Source organism: Canis lupus, chromosome 36 (genome assembly GCF_003254725.2).
Source record: "Canis lupus dingo isolate Sandy chromosome 36, ASM325472v2, whole genome shotgun sequence".
NCBI classification, from domain to species: Eukaryota; Metazoa; Chordata; class Mammalia; order Carnivora; family Canidae; genus Canis; species Canis lupus.
The window spans coordinates 24,167,255-24,186,465 of record NC_064278.1 but is presented as its reverse complement, the minus strand read 5'-3'; the positions used below and the strand labels follow the sequence as shown (position 1 = coordinate 24,186,465).

At 40.2% G+C, this 19,211-nt stretch overlaps 2 long non-coding RNA genes across 5 annotated transcripts in view; one reads left to right on the top strand and one right to left on the bottom strand.

Moving 5' to 3' along the window:
* Window positions 1–14,059, bottom strand: part of LOC112668199 (uncharacterized) — a 160,574-nt gene extending 146,515 nt beyond the window's left edge. The window contains exon 1 of the long non-coding RNA XR_003141569.3: window positions 13,944–14,059. This is a non-coding gene — a long non-coding RNA (uncharacterized LOC112668199). The remainder of the gene's footprint in view (window positions 1–13,943) is intronic.
* Window positions 1–18,988, top strand: part of LOC112668198 (uncharacterized) — a 150,123-nt gene extending 131,135 nt beyond the window's left edge. For 3 of the 4 annotated variants that reach the window (XR_007408775.1, XR_007408774.1, XR_007408772.1), the window contains 2 exons: window positions 14,044–14,193; window positions 17,360–18,988. This is a non-coding gene — a long non-coding RNA (uncharacterized LOC112668198). Of the gene's footprint in view, window positions 1–14,043; window positions 14,194–16,119; window positions 16,199–17,359 lie in introns of those variants that run through there. The other variant, XR_007408773.1, reaches the window with a different exon arrangement.
* Window positions 18,989–19,211: the final 223 nt, after the last annotated feature.

The window sequence follows — 19,211 nt, the reverse complement described above, 5'->3', positions numbered from 1 at the left end:
AGGTAAGTAGATGGAAGAAGTTCGTTTCCTGACTGTGACAGTCTTCTGTGACCGCTTAACATTATGGAAGTTATCAAGTCTTAAGTTGTCTTTTTCTTTTTTTACTTTTTTAGCTGAGTATTATCAGCTAAATTCTTTTGTTCTTAGAATCTGGCTTCTTGGGCAGCCCGGGTGGCTCACCAGTTTAACACCGCCTTCAGCCTGGGCCTGATCCTGGAGACCCAGGATCGAGTCCCACGTCAGGCTCCCCACATGGAGCCTGCTTCTCCCTCTAGGCAGTGTCTGTATCTCTGCCTCTCTCTCTCTCTGTGTGTGTGTCTCTCATGAATAAATAAATTTTAAAAAAATCTGGCTTCTTCATAAATTAGCAAAAGCAAAGGGATTCTAGATATTGTAAATATTAGACTATGGAACCATTTGTTACAAAAAAGGATATATTTAAAATGAAATAATATTTACAATTAATTAAACCTTTCTTTATAATAAAAAATTGTTAGAAAGAAAACATATTTAAGTGATAATGTTATAATAATGAGCAATCTATTCTTTCAAGCCTTTAACTCAAACAGTAAATTTGTAAGCAAATACATCATCTTCATGTATTTAAATGTTTGTGAAGAGTGAGGTACTTTTAGATTTAGTTCCATCTTCATCTTGGGTGATATCATCTTCACTTACGAATTTTCCTCTATGGTATTATAACCAGATGACACAGGATAAAATTCTGAATACAATTTGAGGTCACAGTCTCAGAGAATCTGGAGTTTCAATCCTGGCTCCTAACTGTTAACACTTATACTGGATCTTCTACAACTGTAAAATTTATCATAATAACTTATGTCTCCTAAGTTCATTCTGGCCATTACTAAGGTTACAAACATAAAGTCCTTGACCTCAGTAAGTGATCTATAAGTAACAGGTGTTATTTATTACCTACAAATGCAAGCATCAACCCTGTGTAAGTAACTGCCTGTAGACAAAATCCAGGGGGTGTCGCAGAGACACAACACATTCAGGCTCTTCAAAAACAGAACTCACCATCTTGACCTCTAAATTGACTTTCTGTCTGTAATCTCTGCTTAATTGTTTTCAGTGTTATCCTTGGATCTAACCAATCACCCAGACCTACTGGTTTTACCTCATGTATGTCCATCATAACTCCCCCTTGGTCAGTCCCTTGGTCAATGCCCTGCTCTCTTCTATCAGCCCCTTACTTTGTCTCCTTTCCTCTATTCCAGGGCTCTACCTACTAGACTCCCTCTTCTAACCCTTGAGTCCATCCTCCGTAGGCAATCAGAGTCATCCATTTGATCCATCTACAACCTAATAGGGTGGCTCCTTTAGAAACTCCCCATGGCTTCCCATCACTTACAGAAAAAAGTCTGAGCTCATAACATGATTTAGAAGCTTCAGGGCTCAAGTGATGCTCTGGTTACCTCTGGTGATTCTCCTTTGGGGCATTCAAAGTTTACTCTTTTTTTTTTTCCAGGAAAGTGTCTTTGCATCCCAGGTCAGGTGAAACATCAAACTGCTCAAATAGAGTCTGTTCTTAGTCTCATTGATGCCTTCTCTATATTATATCAAATCACCCTCAGGATGGTCTCTTCCGCTAAACCACAAGCTTTTCAATTGCTATGATTATGGCTTGCTCATCTTTGTGCTTTAAGAGCATAGCTTATAGTGCTTTCTTAATGTTTTATGGAACTGTTGGCCTTCATTTTAATTAATTTTCCCCAGTATTTCTCACCTCCCCTCTACCTCCAGGAAAACAACAACAAAAGAAACAGATTCTCTGCCTCTTATAGTTTCCTTATTTCTGGAAAGGCTATTATGTAGCTCTATTTCCATTATTTTCCAATCTAGCTTTTATTACAGGAATTAAGATTCTGAGGTATAAAAAGCATACAAACGTCCTATGATGCAAATGTTTTTTGTTTTTTTTTTAAACAAAACAAAACAAAACAAAACAAAACTGGTCAAGTCTCCAAAGCATTCTGGATATGCTGGATCAAACTTAGAAAGAATTGAGCAAGCTCAGGAGATTTGAATTTGCCTGGCAAGAAAGCAAACCAAACCAAACAGGTGGAAGGGAAAGAAGATGTGACCTTCTTTTAGGGCTAGACAAACTCAGACAACTTTCAGAGCTCAGCGTGTCCAATATGGCAGCCACTAGCCACATGCGGTTACTGACCACCTGGAATGTGGCTAGTACCAAAAAGAAAAAAGAGATGTGCTTTAGCTGCAAAATACACACCATATTTCAGAGGCTTCATACAAACATAAAGAATATACAATATCTCTGGGATCCCTGGGTGGCGCAGCGGTTTGGCGCCTGCCTTTGGCCCAGGGCGCGATCCTGGAGACCCGGGATCGAGTCCCACGTCGGGCTCCCGGTGCATGGAGCCTGCTTCTCCCTCTGCCTGTGTCTCTGCCTCTCTCTCTCTCTGTGACTATCATAAATAAATAAAAATTAAAAAAAAAAAAAAAAAAAGAATATACAATATCTCAATAATATTTTAATAATAACTACATCTTGAAATGACAATATTTTGGATATGTGGGGTTAAATAATAAAATATATGATTAAAATTAATTTTACCTATTTTTTTTACTTATTATGGATACCAGAAAACATACAATTATATATGTGGTTCACGTTATATTTCTACTGAACAGCCCTAGTAGATGGAATAACACCCTATCATTATTTTTTCCTTCAGTTGGAACCCCGGAGATGCTCCTTTGGGGAATATGATATCCTGTCTGGGAAGGGCCACTGCAGAACCAACTTGTATATTCAGGAGTTCCTAGGACCGTCTGTGAACAGAAATAGATTGCCCCCCCCCCCCCCCCTAGAAGTCAGGCATTAATCTAAATAGGTGTTCTTAAGCAAATCTACTTCAAACTTCTACTCCTAGGGAGACCTGGGATTCAGTTGAACAAGTCATGTGCTCCCCATGGTTAAGTCGTTTCCAATGGGGCATGCACAATGGTTGGGCACCTACCCACTGAACGTCTACTGAGCCAGCATGCGGCTAATTGGCCTTATGCCCAGATTGTTACGGCCCACTTTGGGTCAGTAACAGTCCTGGTTCTTGGGTGAATAACTGCTCACCTCTCTGAGGTGAATTAACTCTTTCAGGGCACTAGGGCACCATTTAGCACACAGAAAAAAGTAATTTACATAATGGCTCCCTAAGGACATCCTGAATGCAGACAGGAAGTGCAGCAATTCAAAGCTCACACAGCAATCCTGCAAAGCCAATTAGGGGAGCAAGATAAATTAGATGGAAGTGTGCTCTGTCCAATTGAGATATAAAAACAGTTTATACGAGCAGGATGTAATTGCCTAAGTGGGAATCTGGCTAGGAAAATGAGGCTTTTCTGAGAAGGACTTTGGAAATAATAAATAAAGCATGGCTAAGACCTCAGTTCTATACAAAAGTAGATTGTATACTTGTGCACTTTAAAGATTCTATTTCCAGATGTTAGGGTTTTTGTTTTTTTTTGTGTGTGTGTGTATTTTGTCCACATTATTATAACTATTATACCTAATTTTTAAATAATAATCTGGGAATCAAGAAACAACTTCAAGCCACAGTGCCCCCACTAACTACTTTGTGATCTTGGGCAAGTTGCTTTTTTCTCCATGGGCCTTAGTTTCTCCATTGGATGATGTTAGAGATTGTGTTGAGACTGGGATGTTTTTGGATGGAATTTGGTGAAAGGACCCAAGGAATGTCCAAATCCTACCCCAGACAACAGCCAACTGCGACAGATAGATACAAGCAAGGAATGATGGCCCAAGGAAGCAGATTATCACTTCACTGTTAGCTGGGCTCCTGTCCCAGAGTCCAAGGAACACTCTGGTCAGCTGAGCTGGAGTACAAAGCTCAAGGGAGTTTTTTTCTCCTTACCTGACACCCTGAAGCAGTCTTTTACCACACTCTGGCTGGCTGAAGAAGAGAGTGCAAGTGATGGTTCTGCTATAAGAAAATAGGCCCTAGGTCAAGGCATTTATCTGCGCTTTCAGAGACCCCAATGCACAGCGGCCCCATTCCCTGATTCCCCATGAAGATGGCCTCCTTAGATCCCTCAACTCTATCTCATTGGCTCCTCTTCCAGAGGAAGAGTGAAGAAAGGGTGGAGGAATTCCTCAGGGAGGAGAAGAATGAAAAGTTTTCCTTCTTCAGCAGCCCTCCACTTTTACTCTTAAGTACTGTTTCATTATACCTTTGGCCTGGAAGTCTGAGACCTGTAGTATGGGCCTGACAAGATTCAGCAAGCTTCTACTTTGCATCTCTAACAGAAAAAAAAAAAAAAAAAAAATGTCCTGTTGATTTCTTGCTTTGCCTACCAAAAGAGGTCTTCGAGATCTTTTGAGAAAGCTTATTAAAGACCCCTATCTTGATAATTTAGAATAATAGCTCCTCTGACAATCAAGCGGTAATAATGATATTACTCACCCTCACTCATGCAGCGCTAATTATGTGTCAGGTGCCATTCTAAATGCCATGATATATCAATGCGTTTAATCTTTACAACAAGCCTAGGAAGTGTTTTAATTATAATTGGCATTTCTATTTCACTAATATGAAAACTGAGGTACAGAGTGGCAAAGCAGCTTGTGGCAGGTGTATTGGCTAATAGGTGGCGGGGCTAGGATTTGAACCCAGGATCCGGGCACCCAGAACCACTGGGTTCTACTGCTGTTCAGTGTCAGATTTACCCCTTTGACTAGACGTTTCAGTAATATAATCATTCTCATTTCTAAAAAAAGGCAGATCTAAAAGTTTGAAATCCCACTTTTATATTAATGTAAGTGCTTCTAATCATATGTAAACTACTTATACACAAGTGAACAGTAATTATTAAAGTGCTCTAATTAAGAACACATGAACATATTTATATTTGTTGTAGCTAATGTTTTAATTGCATAATAAAATTTTGCTAATACACTGCAGTAATTATAAAACATCAGAAAGTTTCATTTCATTTTATGCAAAAATGTAATATAATCATGGAGGGCTAATGATGTTTGGTGCCTCTACGCTCATCACCTTTTTTATTCAGGCAGGCAGAGGTGTAACGTGCAAATCAAACACTTGATGAAAATTAAGCGTAATATGTATTACTGACCTATGCCATCATCTTGTCACTCATTAATTTGCAAAATTTAGCAACTTACAATGAGCGCTACTGTTATTGTGCTAGTGAGTTAATATGATCTGTGAAAACTTGTCCCTTAGATGTCTAGCAGGGACTGGTGTTGGTAAAGATTTTCATTGATTATACCTCCTAAGGGAAAAATTCTGAGGCCCTTACATCAGTCAGTGGCAGCTTGGCACACAAAAGGGCAGCGGTTTGAGTCCCAAGTGTTCTAAATAATGCAGCAGGTAACTACCTCATCAGGGGTTTAAAATCCCCTAATGCTTATTTAAATTTTTCTTTATAAACACCTACCTAATAAAAACCTTTCATGTTCGCCACAATTAAATGCAAAGAGCTTGTGATTTAGGTCCTGAAATCAGAACCTAGCTCTCTTCACCCACATAGTTTTAGAAATGTTAAACATTGTTTCCACCTTCTCTGACTCCAAAGATGACTGGGAACAGGAAAAGAAATACCAGGCCTCTGCTGGTCACATTTTCCATAATGGCTTTGGGACAATATGGGCCAGTTCCCTTCCCCCATGCGACTAGATTACATGCTATTTTGTCATTGAGGTCGAGTACGCATTTTAGGTGTAGAAATAAGTATCCTGACGAGCAAAAGGCTTGTTTTCAAACACGGTCTTTTTCTTATTTGCTATATAACTTTTTTGGGTCACGCCTGAGTCTTCATTTTTATTTTACTTTTTCCTTGCTTGTCTCACTTTTTTTCCTCTTTGCAATCTTCTTTTCAGCCTTTCTCCTTCTGCCTTTCCTTATTTCTGCAATTTGTCACTTCAGAGGAATCCAACACGTGGAGTGGGGGAGCTGCCGAGAGGCCTGGTGGGGAGCACAGCAGGTTGTCCCAGCTGGACAGAGGGCGGGGGCAAAATCCTCGGATTGTCACTGCCTTGAAGACGCTGTGGGGCTTCACCTTTTCTTCCAGCTGTGGCTCCCACCCAAAGACATTACATAAATGCAACGACATAAGCAAAGTTCCCAGCACATAGTAGGTGCAAAATAAATGCTTGCTCAGTCATCATTGCCCTGCGGCCCCCTGAGGAGAGCCAAGTGGGGCTGATTTCACTGGCTTGGATTTATATTCTAATCGTAGGGACTAAATTCTCTCCTGCACCTCTGGTTCTGTGTTCAAATTTCTCTATTGGTGTTTTTTGTTTGTTTGTTTGGTTGGTTTTCTTTTTTTAGAGAGACAGAAAGGAGGAGCAGAGGGAGAAGGAGAGTATGACGTAGGCTCCACGCTCAGCTCAGAGCCCAGCTCAGAGCCCAACGTGGGGCTCGATCTCACAACCCTAGGATTATGACCTGAACTCAGGTCAAGAATCCGAGGCTTATGTGACGGAGCTACCCAGGCGCCCCTCTACTGGTGTTTTTAGGGGACCACAGCTCATAATTGATTTTGCAATAGTGGGAGCTCTGTCCATATTTACTTGCAACTACAGGCTATTTACTCTCAAGGCATGCGCTGCCACGGGAGCCCAGTGTGATCACTACACACAACTGAACCAAAAGAAGGTGCAGGTGAACGAACGCACCGTGTTTCTCTTCCCTTACGTCATCACATTTGTCCTGGTTCAACCTGCAGACACCCACCTTCTTGTGTATACTGTTACGCCCGACCTTGTGGACTTTGCTCACAAATTCTAGTCCTCTGTCAACCACGAGCTCCCTCAGGTTTGCCGTCCCAGCCTGGGACCCGGTGAAACACCTCTATGTGGCACCATGGGGTCAGAACATCCTGCTGGGACTCACCTTTCAGTCATCCTTGGTCCCTCACCCAAGATGCAAACCTTTGATTACTCCTCTGTCTTCCCCTGCTCATGTGCACAGGAGCTTGTCCTGCCAGCCCCGCAAATTTGCCCAGGAGAGCCCTAAGGAAGCCTTGATTTGCGTGCAGCCACCCTCATTCCTCAACCCACTCCAGGCCGCCCGCCTGGACATCCCTGCTCCTCTTCACCAGCCCTAGGAGGAGCGGAGCATCTAAACCCTCTGCAGCACAGTTCCTAGAAACTGAATGGCCTTTCCCAGCTCCCGACACTAATACGGCTATTTATAAAGCGCATTCTACGTTCCAGGCACTAAATGAAACTACTAAATATTATGTGGATAATATTTATTCCTCCCATCAGCCCTGATTTATATCCAGGAAAGTATCACATCACGAGTGCTTCCTATACGGCAGGTATTATTTTAAGCGCTTTATTTGTTCTAGTTGGAGCTTCCCTGGAGGCCAATCCCCCCCCAAAAAAGGACTTAAATAAAAATTGTTAGTTGGGGAGTTGATTCTATGGGGAGTGGGCAAGAGGCACAGGAAAGGGGAAACACCCAGTAAAGCACTCGCTATCACACAAGGTACCACATTTGGCAAAATCTGGGTAAGATGGGAAACCTCTAAGAGCCGGGGTAGAAAGCCACCCTCAGAGCTGCCCTACGCCGGGGTTACAGCACCTTGCTGGAGGCACGGAATGGAGTTTGAGAGAGTGCTGAGATCTGGCTGGCTGTGGAGACTATTCACTTGTAATAACACCGGTCTTCTCACGTCTGTGTCACTGCCCCAGCTGACCCCCACCCACAGCCCTGACACTCTCACTCCTCAACCTAGTCTGCACCCAAGTCTCTTCCTTGTTCCTCGTGGTTCCTTCCCCGGGCATCATCCACCTGCTCAGACACTCAGCCATCGTCATCTGCTCCTTTGGGGCCTCCTTCAACCTCTTTGTCATGTATCATCCCCAAATATGAACTTGTCCAAGCCCCTCTCTTCTTAAATCTAAAAATATTTTATTTATTTATTTATTTATTTATTTATTTATTTTTGAGAGAGAGAGAGAGGAAGAGAGAAAGGGAGAAGGAAAGTGGGAGTGGGAGAGAGAGAGAGCGAGAGAGCCGGGGTGGGGTGGGGTGCGGAGGGGTCGAGGTAGGGAGGGAATCCCAAGCAGGCTCCATGCCCAGTGCAGAGCCCGACATGGGGCTCCATCTCCTGACCCTGAGGTCAACGACCTGAGCCAAAATCAAGAGTCAGATGCTTAACTGACTGAGCCTCCCAGGAGCCCCCCAGGAGCCCCTCAAAATGAAAACATCCTTGATCCTACCTCCTTCTTTAACTGCTTCCTCCCCCGCCCCTGGCTCACTTACACCTACGGCATCATTTTCTCCTCTCCTCTTCCTTCTCCAGCCCACAGCCTTCAGGTCTCCCGGGCCCGGCCTCCCCTGAAAGGCCTTTATTTTGATGGACTTTCTTCCATCGTCATGTTAAATTACTTCTCTGCAGACTCTGAATACCTGTGACTTTCTTGAAATGACTGTGACTTTCTTGAAATTCTTTCTCCTGGTCTTCTATAAAGTATCTTTTGTTCCCCCTGGGCTTTTCTGGATGTCTTGTTAAAGTTAGCTCCATAGATTTGCACTCCTTTAATAGAACTAAGTTATGTATTTTCTCCTAATATTCTTGCCTTGGGCTGTTTCTCTTTTCTACATATTTCTCTCGGATATCTCCTATATCTGTAAATTCATGATTTTCTTTATTCCAGTGATAACAAAATCTATACCCCATCCCAGATCTCTCTGATAAGCTCCAGATCTGTATAAAATATGAGGTAATTACCACCTTCCCCAAAACCTCCTCTTCCTTCTCTCTCTTTTTTTTTTTTTTTTTTTTGGTTAGGGTCAATGTTATCTCTCCAGCTATCTTTAAAAAATGAATAAACTCCAAATTGGATTTTTTAAAAAAAGTAGTTTCAGAGGTAGAATTTAGTGACTTGTATATACACCCAGTACTCATTACATCAAGTGCCTCCTTAATGCCCACCAGCCATTAAGTCCATCCTCCACCCACCTCCCCCACCCAGCAAGCCTCAGTGTCATTTCTAGAGTTCAGTGTCCGTTACAGTTTGCCTCCCTCTCAATTTTCATATTATTTTGCTTTTCCTTCCCTTCCCCTTCTGTTTTGTTTCTTAAACTCCACATATAAATGAAATCATATGGTGTTTGTCTTTCTCTGACTTATTTTGCTTAGCATCATATCGTCTAGTTCTATCCACATTGTTGCAAATGCAAGATTTCATCCTTTTTGATGGTTGAGTAATATTCCACTGGTGTGTGTGTGTGTGTGTGTGTGTGTGTGTGTGTGTGTGACATCTTCTTTATCTATACATCTGTTGATGGACATCTGGGCTCTTTCCATAGTTTGGCTATTGTGGATGTTGCTGCTGTAAACATAGGGGTGCAGGTGCCCCTTCGGATCACTATGTTTTATCATTTGGATAAATATGTAGTAGTGCAATTGCTGAGTTAGGGTATTTATTTCTATTTTTACCTTTTCAAGGAACCTCCACACTGTTTTCCAGAGTAGCTGCTCCAGCTTGCATTCCCACCAGTAGTGTAAGAGGGTTCCCTTTCTTCACATCCTCACCAACATCTGTTGTTTCCTGAGTTGTTAGCTATTCTGACCGGTGTGAGGTGACATCTCGCTGTGGTTTTCATGTGTATTTCCCTGATGCCCAGTGATATGGTGTAGTTTTTCATGTGTCTGTTGGCCATTTTTATGTCTTCTTTGGAGAAATGTCTGTTCGTGTCTTCTGCCCATTTCTTGACTTTAGGTGTTGAGTTTGATAACTTTTTGAATAGATTTTGGATACTAGCCCTTTATGTGTTAAGACATTTTCAAATATCTTCTCCCCTCTGTACGTTGCCTTTTAGTTTTTCTGTTTCCTTTCCTGTGCAGAAGTATTTTATCTTGATGAAGTCCCAATAGTTCATTTTTGCTTTTGTTTTTCTTGCCTTTGGAGACATGTCCAGTAAGAGGTTGCTGTGGCCAAGGTGAAAGAGGTTGGTGCCTGTGTTCTCCTCTAGGATTTTGATGGATTCCTGTCTCACATTTAGGTCTTTCATCCATTTTGAGTTTACTTTTGTGTATGGTGTAAGAAAGTGGCTAATTTCATTCTTTTGTATGTTGCAGTTTTCCCAACACCATTTGTTGAAGAGATTGTCTTTTCTCCATTGGATATTCTTTCCTGCTATGTTAAAGATCAGTTGACCATAGAGTTGAGGGTCCATTTCTGGGTTCTCTATTCCGCTCCATTAATCTATGTGTGTGATTTTTGTGCCAGTACCACATTGTCTTGATGATCACAGCTTTGTAATACAGCTTGAAGTGTGGAATTGTGATGCCTCCAGCTTTGGCTTTCTTTTTCAACATTCTTTTGGCTATTTAGGATCTTTATTGGTTCCATACAAGTTTTAGGATTGTTTGTTCTACCTCTGTGAAAAATGCTGATGGTATTTTGATAGGGATTGCATTGAATGTGTAGATTGTTCTGGGTAGCATAGACATTTAAGTAGTATTTGTTCTTCTGATCCATGAACATAGAATGCTTTTCCATTTCTTTTGTCTTCCTCAATTTCTTTCCTAAGTGTTCCATAGTTTTCAGAGTTCATATTCATTACCTCTGTGATTAGGTTTATTCTTAGGTTTTTGGTGCAATTGTAAATGAGATCAATTCCTTGTTTTCTTTTTTTTTCTGTCTCATTGTATGTATAGAACTGCAACTGACTTCTGTGAATTGATCTTATATCCTGCAACTTTGCTGAATTCCTGTATCAGTTCTAACAATTTTTGGGTGGAGTCTTTTGGGTTTTCTACATAGAGTATCACGTTGTCTGTGAAGCATGAGAGCCAAACTGGATTTTTGTACTTATGCCCTCTCTCTCATCTGTCTCACACATAGAATTTGTCTTGAATTGAATTTCATTTCATCACTTTGGTATCTGTCAAAATAATAAATCTCTCCTCCTGTGAATCACTTAGCTCAGGTCTTCACTTTTACATCAACAGGCTTCTATACGTACTTCCCTGCCTCCATCTATTTTACCCATCTTAATTCTTCCTCACTCCTCTTCCTAAAAAACAAATATGACCATGTCACCGCTTGGCTTAAAAGCCTTCTATCACTCCTCAGGGCCCTCAGAATTAGTCCTGGGTTCTTTGACAAAGCCTGTGAGTCCTTCATGGTGTGACATCTTTGTACTCACTTGCAGACCCATGATTTTGTGCAAGCCACATTTTGTGCCTGGGGTCCTCCCAGGCTCATTGCCCCCTTGCTCCCAAACAGAGTCACACTACTACTTATCTGAAAAATAACGAAATATGTATTCTTCTAGCTTGACTCAGCTCAAGCTTTGAGAAATCTCTTTAGCCTGCCGGATCTGGTTCGGATGCCCTCCTACATGACTCCATAATACCAAGTTAACCCCAATAATAAAGTTGAGTTTCTTAAGTAAAAGGACCACATTGTAAATAGTTTTGTATTTCAAGGTCCTAACACAGTCCCTGGCATAAACCAGGTGCTCAGCATCTAAGTGTGGAATGTAAACCTTCCAGAATTCTTGCCCTCACATAAACACTCAATCTGTCTTTTAAGAAAAACATTTAATGGTAGCAATTCTCGTATAATACTTCCTCTCCATTTAGAATTCCTATTTGGCTGGAGTTGCTCATTCTATCTTCTATGTCTCTTCATTCTATCTATCTATCTATCTATCTATCTATCTATCTATCTATCTATCTTTCTATCTATCATCATCATCTATCTATCATCTATTTATTTGATTTGTTTATTCATGAGCGAGACAGAGAGAGAGAGAGAGAGGCAGAGACAAGGCAGAAGGAGAAGCAGGCTTTCTGCTAGGAGCCTGATGTGGGTCTCGATCTGGGATCCCGGGATCACACCCTGAGCCGAAAGCAGACGCTCAACCATTGAGCCACCCAGGCGTTCCTCTCTTACATCTTTTAAAAATATTTTTGATATAAAGTTAAATAAAATTAGAAAAATGAACTTTTTATGTTTTAAAATATACTTACAAGATGGATGATTACAAAGATATATCTTTAGAGACAACTAAACCTCAATTTAATGTAAGTGTGAAATGTCCACTAGCTTCCATCATGATGACTAAACATTTTGAATAGCTATTTTCTTAAGTAATTTTTAAAAATGTGTACTTCATTTATGTGTCAGGAAAATGCACCATTTCATTTGATTAGTGTAAATCAAATTGCTACAAACTGCTCTCTGAACCAACACCATGCTGCTTCAGATGTGCATTAAGTACTAAATCAACTTTATTGGAAATGCTGGGTCTCATCTTTTCAGAGCGAATGCTATGTACTTTTTTCAGAGATGCAGTAATTCTTTTACATTTCTGGATTCTCTATTAAATTGCTCCTATTTAGTAAATTACTACTGCTCTAAGTAGCCCAAAGTAATGAAGGTATTAAAAAGTGTCCAGAAGTTACATCTCTGTGGTATTCCTGAGCTTTTAGCTGAATGCATTTAGCCTTCTCTCCTTATCCTTTCAGGGATTTCTCAATACCTTTGGCAAATTTTGACAAAGATTTGCCAGCATCCATTGACTGGGCATAATATTTTATGACCTGCTTCTAGGGAGCTTTTGGACTAAAAGACATTCAATAATTAGAGCACAGTGGGGTGTTTAGCAAAAGAATGCAATGCTGCCTACAAGGGATGAAAGCTATTGTGTGTGGCCAACATCACACTTAGGTTCATCTGTTAAATTAATTCATCTTCTATGGTTTTTTCATTTTGATAGAAAATTTATCAGCAGTCTAAAAGAGTAAGATTGGTTCAGTTAAACATTTCAACGTGTTGCATTCAAAAGCTGTGCAGTGTGATTTTAAGTACTGCTCAGAAAACAATATCTATAGTGTTAAAAAAAGCTTCGCCAGGTAAAAGAAGGTGCATTTTGGGTAGAAAATGGTTCCTTGCTGGGCAGCATGAAATATGTGGTAGTGAAGCCATCCTCTTAAATTAAAGCAATTTAACCTGGCCTTTTCAACATAAGGTGATTACTTACTTCTCTTTTACTAAAAATGCACATGCATTGGATCTGCTCAAATATGACAGCTAGTGTTTTCTAATCCCTGGTCATACACATATTAAGTTAACACATTTTAACTGCCTTGTAGGATGACATTTTAGCCCACATGGTTTTAGAAATAGTCCTTGCTACATGCTTCATCAGTTGCAACCGTGGATTGAATGTTCCTTTGAAAGCACTACCATAAATATTTCCACAAATGAGTGATCTGTTCCCATTACATCTGCTAATGCTATCTTATGGCAGAGCACAACAAATAGTTCAGACATCACATCACTGCACACAGGAACGGCAAGGGGCACTCTGGCGGGCTGTAGCACATCACTGGGAATTGCATCACTGAGTGTCTCTGAGGAGCAAACCTGTCTTTCCAGAGACATGTTTCTTGACAGCCTGTCACAAGTAGAGCCGCGGATGTTAGTGAACAAAGAATAATGCCAACATTGTGTATGTTAGGAAGTCCCAAACTTTAATCTCAACAGTGAAGGGGAGCAGAGTTTGCCACCCCCAAATATGCCTCTTTGGCATGTATTTTAAGCTAGTTATTTTTCAAAGGCACAGCAAATATTAAAAAAAAAAGAAAAAAGAGAAAGCTCTAAAAGCTGACAAGTTACCCTTTTGTAACAGATATTTATATTAATAAGGGAAATCTCCATTTGTAAGGATGTTCCCCTCCCTGTACCAGGAAAAGGGGGATAACTCAGTCTCTAGAAACTCTTATCAATGGAGAGGGCCATGACTTAAATTTGTGAAACAACCTTATCCTTGTTTGCTGTGTTTTACCCCAGCAACCTTCCATAAGGACTCCTCAACCCCAACACCCTTTGTCTTTAGCCGACGACAGTATGTAAGGTGATGGCTTCAGCCATTTCAGAGACTTACTCGGTTTTCCTGGGTCTCTTCCATCTATACAGGAGGTAGACATGGTATTAAACTTCTGTTTGCCTTTCTCCTGTTGATCTTATATCGATTTAATTGTTAGACCAGCCAAAGAACCTAGAAGGAAAGAAGAGGAAACTTTTCTGTCCCTATTTTGATGACCCAGATGGGAGCTTCACAGGCTAGACTCCGCTCACTCCAGAGCCATGGCAGCTGAGAGATGTTGGGATCTCTGACAAAAAGCCAACAGAAGGTAAGAATTCTCATCATAACAATCCTGGATCTCTGCTTGCAGAGTTTAATGTAAGCAACAGTGGTTCATCCTTTCCTTCATCTAAATTTAGGTAACAGGAGAAAATATTTGGGTGAACTGGTTCATTGGGTGTAATGGTTTTAGTAAATAATTAGTTATGAGTACTTTTGTTTCCTATTGATCCCTTTCCACCTGTCCCTTTCCAGAGACAGTCACTGTTTGCTTTTTTGTCTCTTTCATCTTGTTCTATGTCTTGAGAACTTGGTTTTGTGACTGGTGAGAATAGTCTCCTTAGTTTCTGCCAACTGGAGGATGCATGTATGGAGGATACATTTGATGGACACCTAAGCAGGCTATGGATCCAAAGACAGTGCTCCCTTTGTCCAGCTGTGCCAGGTCTCAGGGGATTTGTCATAAGGGGTCTGGATCCATAGCGGCTTTTGTCATCTCAACCTTCATGGCCTTGTTAGCTCTGGAAAAGTCCCAGTTCCAGTAGTACCGATTCAGCGTCGCAGATTAACACATCTGAACTGGAAGCTCCTCACAGTCTCATGGGAAACTAGAGACATCGCTTACACTGTACCATTCTTACCTCCTGTGAAAGGAAGACCTTTGCTTTCTTAGGCTAACCCTGAGAGTGAAATTTCTAGATCTTGTGAGGCCTGCAACTTTTGCATTCTTCTTTAAAGATGCCTCTTGCATTCTTGGTTAGTCCATAAAAAGGCTTATTGGTTTGACTTGGTATTGAGATTAAAATAAGATCCAGCTTGTAAATGGCCAGATGATGGATCCCTTGAATTGGACAAACTTTGATATTTGAAATTTTTCTTTCTTTTCTTTTCTTTTTTCTTCCTTTCTTTCTTCCTTCCTTCCCATGCTCCCTCCCTTTCTCTCCTCCCCCCCCTTCACCTTCTCCTCCTCCTCTTTCTCCTCCTTTCCTCCTCCTTCTTCGGAGCCTTCATCCTAAGTAACTGTCTTACTGGTACCTATAGAAAGACCAAATTTAAAAAGTGGACACAGGGACACCTAGGTGGCTCAGTTGGTTGAGTGTCCCACTCTTGATTTTGGCTCAGGCCATGATCTTGGGGTCATGGGATTGAGCCCCACCCCCCATTGAGCCCCACACCATGCTCCATGCTCAACATAGAGTCTGCTTGTCTCTCTTACTCTGCTCCTCTCCTGGCTCATGGTTTCTTATAAATAAATAAATAAATAAATAAATAAATAAATAAATAAATAAATAAATATTTTTTAAACGTGGACTCAAAGAAGCGTAACGGCTATTTTCAGTAACTCTCTTGATGAGAAAAAAAAAGGACAGAAATTAGACTTAAGACAAAAATGAATTTCCACATCCAATGTACATTCCCCTTCTCAAAACCCACCCCTTAAGCTTCCTCTTTTCTACAAGATTTACGGGGAGCACACTACCTAATCTCTAGGCACAAAGTATACAAGTTACACATGTAAATGCCGAAAGCCAGGAAGTAAATTTAGCAGAAGCACCCAAGATGTGTGGTGGCGCTGGCTTTGCTGCCCCTTACACCATACCTCCTATTTCCCAGAGCTCTGTAGTCAGGCTTTGCCAGCTTCAGGCTTTCCTCTGCAATGTCCTTTGAATATGTATATGAGACCTCCATCACAAAGAATTGATGGTCCCTGGACAGCAGATCTTTTATATGTATATATAAAATATACATATATTTGAGAGAGCAAGAAACAGAGAGCATGAGTGGGGGGAGGGTAGGGGCAAAGGGAGAGGGAGAAGTAGGCTCTCTGCTGAGCAGAGCCCAATGAGGCACTCAATTCCAGGACCCTGGAATCATGACCTGAGCTGAATGAAGACAGATGCTTATCCAACTGAGCCATGCAGGTTCCCCGCAGCAGATCTTTTAAATTATACATCCCTTTAACTTTCTCTTTCAGAAGATCCTACTAAATGCAGAGATAAATTGGAAAGATGAATGGCCATTCACAACCCCCTTCACAGAAAGAACAGATGACCAAAATTGTTCTTAGGCCCTCCTATAAATTATCAGCTGAAGATCTGTTCGGGGGCTGATAGAAGCTAAGTTTGAGCTGTACACTCACAAAGAAAGCTTTTGTTAAAACACTTTAAACAAACTTTACAAAGACACAAATCTTTTGATCCATATCTTAGATAGAGATCTCTGGGCTCTAAGTAGCAAGTGTATTTGGAAAGGCGGGTTATTCCTTGATAGGCTGTAATCCAGTTATTTGGTGAATTGGACACAACTGTCTTTGCCTTAGAAATCTCCATGAAACCAGAAATGTGGTTCTAGAAGCCACTCAAATCTCACCTATGCTAGCCAATCCCAAAACCTCCACTATTGATCTCAAAATGCTTGTAGATCTTGAAAAAGATCAGGACATTGGAAACAGAATTGTCTTGCCCTTAAGGAAAGAAAAATAAATAAATAGTAATTATTCTAGACTTCTGACAATAGTCCAATATAGTCCTCAAACTTCATCTTGGAGAAAATTTGAATTGCCTTTGTTATGTAGATTATCTTTGTCTTCTCTAGGCCCTAAAAGCCATCCTTTGAAATGTAAACTTTAGAAGGAGATATTTCTTATCAAAAGGAAAAAAAAAAAAAAAAAAAAAAAAAAAAGCATGGGAGTCAGAACTAGGAAGTATTTAGAAGCTGGACTAATGAAAAATCTTAAGTGTCTTCTCCACAAAAATTAGTAGAAAAACTTTTTATCTGAGCAGGTGAACTTAACTTATTCCTACTGTCAAAATTTGCATCCAACTGTTCTTTATAAACCAGTTTATATATATATATATAAATTATATATAAATTATATATATATATAATTTATTTATTTATTGGAGTTCAATTTGCCAACATATAGCAAAACACCCAGTGCTCATCCTGCCAAGTGCCCCCCTCAGTCAATGCCTGTCACCCAGTCACCCCAACCCCCCACCCACCTCCCTTTCCACTACCCCTTGTTTGTTTCCCAGAGTTAAGTGTCTCTCATGTTTTGTCACCCTCACTGATTTTTTCACTCATTTTCTCTCATTTTCTCTCCTTTCCCCTTTATTCCCTTTCACTATTTTTTATAATCCCCAAATGAATGAGACCATATAATGTTTGTCCTTCTCTGATTGACTTATTTCACTCAGCATAACACCCTCCAGTTCCATCCAGGTTGAACTTGGCCTCAGCAACTTCTTGCAAGATACATCCATGAAGGCAAGGGAAACAAAAGCAAAAGTGAATTATTGGGACTTCATCAAGATAAGAAACTTCTGCACAGCAAAAGAAACAGTCAACAAAACTCAAAGACAACCTACAAAATGGGAGAAGATATTTGCAAATGACCTATCAGATAAAGGGCTAGTTTCCAAGATCTATAAAGAACTTCTTAAACTCAACAGCAAAGAAACAAACAATCCAATCATGAAATGGGCAAAAGACATGAAGAGAAATCTCACAGAGGAGGACATAGACTTGGCCAACAAGCACATGAGAAAATGCTCTGCATCACTTGCCATCAGAGAAATACAAATCAAAACCACAATGAGATACCACCTCACACCAGTGAGCATGGGGAAAATTAACAAGGCAGGAAACAACAAATATTGAAGAGGGTGTGGAGAAAGGGGAACCCTCCTGCACTGTTGGTGGGAATGTGAACTGGTGCAGCCACTCTGGAAAACTGTGTGGAGGTTCCTCAAAGAGTTAAAAATAGACCTGCCCTACGACCCAGCAATTGCACTGTTGGGGATTTACCCCAAAGATACAGATGCAGTGAAACGCTGGGACACCTGCACCCCGATGTTTCTAGCAGCAATGTCCACACTAGCCCATCTGTGGAAGGAGCCTCGGTGTCCATCGACAGATGATGGGTAAAGAAGCTGTGGTCTATGTATACAATGGAATATTCCTCAGCCATTAGAAACAACAAATAAACCAGTGAGTTTTGTGTTGTGCTTGACTAATGGCTCAAATTTTAAGGCAACGGCTATGGGGTCACTGCGTCTGTTTATATGCTTATGTGTGAATATTGTAGGTAAAAGTGGTATTTTTCTACTTCTAGATGGTACTGCCAAAATTAATTTGTAAAGAGCTCTATTTACTTAGTTTAAAATTAAGTGCTTATGAATTAAGTGTTCCTAGGTTCTCAGAAGTATAACAGAAATGAACCCAAATACTTTGTGGGTCATGTGATCTGGAAAAATATTCAGTATTTTTTTTTTTTAATATTCAGTATTAAAACTAGTTTAAGTTCATTGGTTTTGTTAAAATTGACATGTCTTTAGAGTTATCAACATTGAATGTAATGCAGATATAAAACTTCTTTCTGCCTGGGTTTACTAGTCAAATAAGTTCATGTTTTGCATCTCTGTTACAGAAAATTGTCAGCAAGAAAAATAGCCTGGGAATATGGCTGATTTTGTCTAATGGGTCATGAAATTCTCATGGGTAGTCTAAACATAATTGTTGGGTGAAAGTGACTTAGGGAGATGTGACTGGGATAAGAGGTTTTGGGTGTACTTTTTACCTCTAGTTACATTTTATGGTATGTGTACTTAAAAATAGTTTCCAAAATCTTCTTGGTAACTTGAACCTTTAGAGTTTAGCTAACTTAAATGATGGAAATTCATTAACATATAAATCATTTCCAAATAAAGTATAATAGAAAAACATTAATTACTGAACATTGGTGTATTTACTTCTGGCTTCTGGACTACAGAGAAACTCAAGATAAATTTGAGTCTGTTAGTAAACAGTTCTTGTGCTTTATTGAACGATTTACTATGAAGTAGCATGTGCTTCTAGAAATTACAAAATGTATTCATAAATTTGCCAGTCTAAGGAATACTGGTGCACCAGACTGTTCACCATAACTTCCTTTTTAGTTTTCACTAGAAATTAAAGTTTCTAATGGCTAAGGATTCTAGTTAATATCTGTAATGAAAACTACTAGAAATGATAATGGAAACATCTCCATATGTAAGGAAAGTAGGATGTATGTTTTTAGCTAAG